Source organism: Euwallacea fornicatus, unplaced genomic scaffold (genome assembly GCF_040115645.1).
Source record: "Euwallacea fornicatus isolate EFF26 unplaced genomic scaffold, ASM4011564v1 scaffold_51, whole genome shotgun sequence".
Lineage (NCBI taxonomy): Eukaryota > Metazoa > Arthropoda > Insecta > Coleoptera > Curculionidae > Euwallacea > Euwallacea fornicatus.
In genome coordinates, this window is record NW_027096019.1 from 779,181 (window position 1) to 785,180 (window position 6,000).

The following is a 6,000-nucleotide window of genomic DNA, read 5'->3' on the forward strand; positions in this document are numbered from 1 at the left end:
AAGATACAATGAAGCATTCTTAGTCGTGTGAAAGAGCTCGTTGAGGTGATTCTGTGGTAAAATTTTGAAGCGATTTGGAGCTCATTTGCCGAAGTTACGGAGGTTCAAAGCTTGAAAAGTCACGAAAGAAGTGTGTTTGAGCAAATAAATTACTCGTTTTCTAGAAAACTCACCAAGATACAATAAAGCCTTCTGAATCATGATGAAGAGCTCAACGAGGTGATTCTATGATCAATTTTTGACGGAATTTGAAGCACATTTGCCGAAGTTACGGAGGTTCAAATCTTGAAAAGTCACGAAAGATGTGTGTTTGAGCACATATATTACTCGTTTTCTAGAAAACTCACCAAGATACAATGAAGCCTTCTTAGTCGTGTGAAAGAGCTCGTCGAGGTGATTCTGTGGTCAAATTTGGAAGGTAGTTGGAGCTCATTTGCCGAAGTTACGGAGGTTCAAAACTTGAAAAGTCACGAAAGAAGTATGTTTGTGCACATAAATTACTCGTTTTCTAGAAAACTCACCAAGATACAATGAAGCCTCATTTGTCATGTTAAAGAGCTCGTCGAGGTGATTCTGTGGTCAAATTTTGAAGGTAGTTGGAGCTCATTTGCCGAAGTTACGTAGGTTCAAAACTTGAAAAGTCACGAAAGATGTGTGTTTGAGCACATAAATTACTCGTTTTCTAGAAAACAAACCAAGATACAATGAAGCCTTCTGAGTCATGATGAAGAGCTCAACGAGGTGATTCTATGATCAATTTTTGACGGAATTTGAAGCACATTTGCCGAAGTTACGGAGGTTCAAATCTTGAAAGGTCACGAAAGATGTGTGTTTGAGCACATAAATTACTCGTTTTCTAGAAAACTCACCAAGATACAATGAAGCCTTCTTAGTCGTGTGAAAGAGCTCGTTGAGGTGATTCTGTGGTAAAATTTTGAAGCGATTTGGAGCTCATTTGCCGAAGTTACGGAGGTTCAAAGCTTGAAAAGTCACGAAAGAAGTGTGTTTGAGCAAATAAATTACTCGTTTTCTAGAAAACTCACCAAGATACAATAAAGCCTTCTGAATCATGATGAAGAGCTCAACGAGGTGATTCTATGATCAATTTTTGACGGAATTTGAAGCACATTTGCCGAAGTTACGGAGGTTCAAATCTTGAAAAGTCACGAAAGATGTGTGTTTGAGCACATATATTACTCGTTTTCTAGAAAACTCACCAAGATACAATGAAGCCTTCTTAGTCGTGTGAAAGAGCTCGTCGAGGTGATTCTGTGGTCAAATTTGGAAGGTAGTTGGAGCTCATTTGCCGAAGTTACGGAGGTTCAAAACTTGAAAAGTCACGAAAGAAGTATGTTTGTGCACATAAATTACTCGTTTTCTAGAAAACTCACCAAGATACAATGAAGCCTCATTTGTCATGTTAAAGAGCTCGTCGAGGTGATTCTGTGGTCAAATTTTGAAGGTAGTTGGAGCTCATTTGCCGAAGTTACGTAGGTTCAAAACTTGAAAAGTCACGAAAGATGTGTGTTTGAGCACATAAATTACTCGTTTTCTAGAAAACAAACCAAGATACAATGAAGCCTTCTGAGTCATGATGAAGAGCTCAACGAGGTGATTCTATGATCAATTTTTGACGGAATTTGAAGCACATTTGCCGAAGTTACGGAGGTTCAAATCTTGAAAGGTCACGAAAGATGTGTGTTTGAGCACATATATTACTCGTTTTCTAGAAAACTCACCAAGATACAATGAAGCCTTCTTAGTCGTGTGAAAGAGCTCGTTGAGGTGATTCTGTGGTAAAATTTTGAAGCGATTTGGAGCTCATTTGCCGAAGTTACGGAGGTTCAAAGCTTGAAAAGTCACGAAAGGTATGTGTTTGAGCACATAAATTACTCGTTTTCTAGAAAACTCACAAACTTACAATGAATCCTTATAAGTCATGTTAAAGAGATCGTCGAGGTGATTCTGAGGTCAAATTTTGAAGGTAGTTGGAGCTCATTTGCCGAAGTTACGGAGGTTCAAATCTTGAAAAGTCACGAAAGAAGTGTGTTTGTGCACATAAATTACTCGTTTTCTGGAAAACTCACCAAGATACAATGAAGCCTTATTTGTCATGTTAAAGAGCTCGTCGAGGTGATTCTGTGGTAAAATTTTGAAGGTAGTTGGAGCTCATTTGCCGAAGTTACGGAGGTTCAAAACTTGAAAAGTCACGAAAGAAGTATGTTTGTGCACATAAATTACTCGTTTTCTAGAAAACTCACCAAGATACAATGAAGCCTTATTTGTCATGTTAAAGAGCTCGTCGAGGTGATTCTGTGGTCAAATTTTGAAGGTAGTTGGAGCTCATTTGCCGAAGTTACGTAGGTTCAAAACTTGAAAAGTCACGAAAGAAGTATGTTTGTGCACATAAATTACTCGTTTTCTAGAAAACTCACCAAGATCCAATGAAGCCTTATTTGTCATGTTAAAGAGCTCGTCGAGGTGATTCTGTGGTAAAATTTTGAAGCGATTTGGAGCTCATTTGCCGAAGTTACGGAGGTTCAAAGCTTGAAAAGTCACGAAAGATGTGTGTTTGTGCACATAAATTACTCGTTTTCTAAAAAACTCACCAAGATACAATGAAGCCTTCTGAGTCATGATGAAGAGCTCAACGAGGTGATTCTATGATCAATTTTTGACGGAATTTGAAGCACATTTGCCGAAGTTACGTAGGTTCAAAACTTGAAAAGTCACGAAAGAAGTATGTTTGTGCACATAAATTACTCGTTTTCTAGAAAACTCACCAAGATACAATGAAGCCGTCTTAGTCGTGTGAAAGAGCTCGTTGAGGTGATTCTGTGGTAAAATTTTGAAGGTAGTTGGTGCTCATTTGCCGAAGTTACGTAGGTTCAAAGCTTGAAAAGTCACGAAACAAGTATGTTTGTGCACATAAATTACTCGTTTTCTAGAAAACTCACCAAGATACAATGAAGCCTTATGAGTCATGATAAAGAGCTCAACGAGGTGATTCTATGATCAATTTTTTAAGCAATTTGAAGCACATTTGCCGAAGTTACGGAGGTTCAAAGCTTGAAAAGTCACGAACGAATTGTGTTTGTGCACATAAATCACTCGTTTTCTAGAAAACTCACCAAGATACAATGAAGCCTTATTTGTCATGTTAAAGAGCTCGTCGAGGTGATTCTGTGGTCAAATTTTGAAGGTAGTTGGAGCTCATTTGCCGAAGTTACGTAGGTTCAAAACTTGAAAAGTCACGAAAGAAGTATGTTTGTGCACATAAATTACTCGTTTTCTAGAAAACTCACCAAGATCCAATGAAGCCTTATTTGTCATGTTAAAGAGCTCGTCGAGGTGATTCTGTGGTCAAATTTTGAAGCGATTTGGAGCTCATTTGCCGAAGTTACGGAGGTTCAAAGCTTGAAAAGTCACGAAAGATGTGTGTTTGTGCACATAAATTACTCGTTTTCTGGAAAACTCACCAAGATACAATGAAGCCTTCTTAACTGTGTTAAAAAGAGTTCGTCGATGTGATTCTGTGGTCAAATTTTGAAGGTAGTTGGAGCTCATTTGCCGAAGTTACGTAGGTTCAAAACTTGAAAAGTCACGAAAGATGTGTGTTTGTGCACATAAATTACTCGTTTTCTGGAAAACTCACCAAGATACAATGAAGCCTTCTTAACTGTGTTAAAAAGAGTTCGTCGATGTGATTCTGTGGTCAAATTTTGAAGGTAGTTGGAGCTCATTTGCCGAAGTTACGTAGGTTCAAAACTTGAAAAGTCACGAAAGATGTGTGTTTGAGCACATAAATTACTCGTTTTCTAGAAAACTCACCAAGATACAATGAAGCCTTATTAGTCGTGTTAAATTACTTGTCGATGTGATTCTGTGGTCAAATTTTGAAAGTAGTTGGAGCTCATTTGCCGAAGTTATGGAGGTTCAAAGCTTGAAAAGTCACGAACGAAGTGTGTTTGTGCACATAAATCACTCGTTTTCTAGAAAACTCACCAAGATACAATGAAGCCTTATTTGTCATGTTCAAGAGCTCGTCGAGGTGATTCTGTGGTCAAATTTTGAAGGTAGTTGGAGCTCATTTGCCGAAGTTACGTAGGTTCAAAACTTGAAAAGTCACGAAAGATGTGTGTTTGAGCACATAAATTACTCGTTTTCTAGAAAACTCACCAAGATACAATGAAGCCTTCTTAGTCGTGTCAAAGAGCTCGTCGAGGTGATTCTGTGGTCAAATTTTGAAGGTAGTTGGAGCTCATTTGCCGAAGTTACGGAGGTTCAAAGCTTGAAAAGTCACGAACGAAGTGTGTTTGTGCACATAAATCACTCGTTTTCTAGAAAACTCACCAAGATACAATGAAGCCTTATTTGTCATGTTAAAGAGCTCGTCGAGGTGATTCTGTGGTCAAATTTTGAAGGTAGTTGGAGCTCATTTGCCGAAGTTACGTAGGTTCAAAACTTGAAAAGTCACGAAAGATGTGTGTTTGAGCACATAAATTACTCGTTTTCTAGAAAACTCACCAAGATACAATGAAGCCTCATTTGTCATGTTAAAGAGCTCGTCGAGGTGATTCTGTGGTCAAATTTTGAAGGTAGTTGGAGCTCATTTGCCGAAGTTACGTAGGTTCAAAACTTGAAAAGTCACGAAAGATGTGTGTTTGTGCACATAAATTACTCGTTTTCTGGAAAACTCACCAAGATACAATGAAGCCTTCTGAGCCATGATGAAGAGCTCAACGAGGTGATTCTATGATCAATTTTTGACGGAATTTGAAGCACATTTGCCGAAATTACGGAGGTTCAAATCTTGAAAGGTCACGAAAGATGTGTGTTTGAGCACATAAATTACTCGTTTTCTAGAAAACTCACCAAGATACAATGAAGCCGTCTTAGTCGTGTGAAAGAGCTCGTCGAGGTGATTCTGTGGTCAAATTTTGAAGATAGTTGGAGCTCATTTGCCGAAGTTACGTAGGTTCAAAACTTGAAAAGTCACGAAAGAAGTATGTTTGTGCACATAAATTACTCGTTTTCTAGAAAACTCACCAAGATACAATGAAGCCTCATTTGTCATGTTAAAGAGCTCGTCGAGGTGATTCTGTGGTCAAATTTTGAAGATAGTTAGAGCTCATTTGCCGAAGTTACGTAGGTTCAAAACTTGAAAAGTCACGAAAGAAGTATGTTTGTGCACATAAATTACTCGTTTTCTAGAAAACTCACCAAGATACAATGAAGTCTTATGAGTCATGATGAAGAGCTCAACGAGGTGATTCTATGATCAATTTTTTAAGCAATTTGAAGCACATTTGCCGAAGTTACGGAGGTCCAAAGCTTGAAAAGTCACGAAAGAAGTGTGTTTGTGCACATAAATTACTCGTTTTCTGGAAAACTCACCAAGATACAATGAAGCCGTATTTGTCATGTTAAAGAGCTCGTCGAGGTGATTCTGTGGTAAAATTTTGAATCGATTTGGAGCTCATTTGCCGAAGTTACGGAGGTTCAAAGCTTGAAAAGTCACGAAAGAAGTGTGTTTGTGCACATAAATTACTCGTTTTCTGGAAAACTCACCAAGATACAATGAAGCCTCATTTGTCATGTTAAAGAGCTCGTCGAGGTGATTCTGTGGTCAAATTTTGAAGATAGTTGGAGCTCATTTGCCGAAGTTACGTAGGTTCAAATCTTGAAAAGTCACGAAAGAAGTATGTTTGTGCACATAAATTACTCGTTTTCTAGAAAACTCACCAAGATACAATGAAGCCTTATGAGTCATGATGAAGAGCTCAACGAGGTGATTCTATGATCAATTTTTTAAGCAATTTGAAGCACATTTGCCGAAGTTACGGAGGTCCAAAGCTTGAAAAGTCACGAAAGAAGTGTGTTTGTGCACATAAATCACTCGTTTTCTAGAAAACTCACCAAGATACAATGAAGCCTTATTTGTCATGTTAAAGAGCTCGTCGAGGTGATTCTGTGGTCAAATTTTGAAGATAGTTGGAG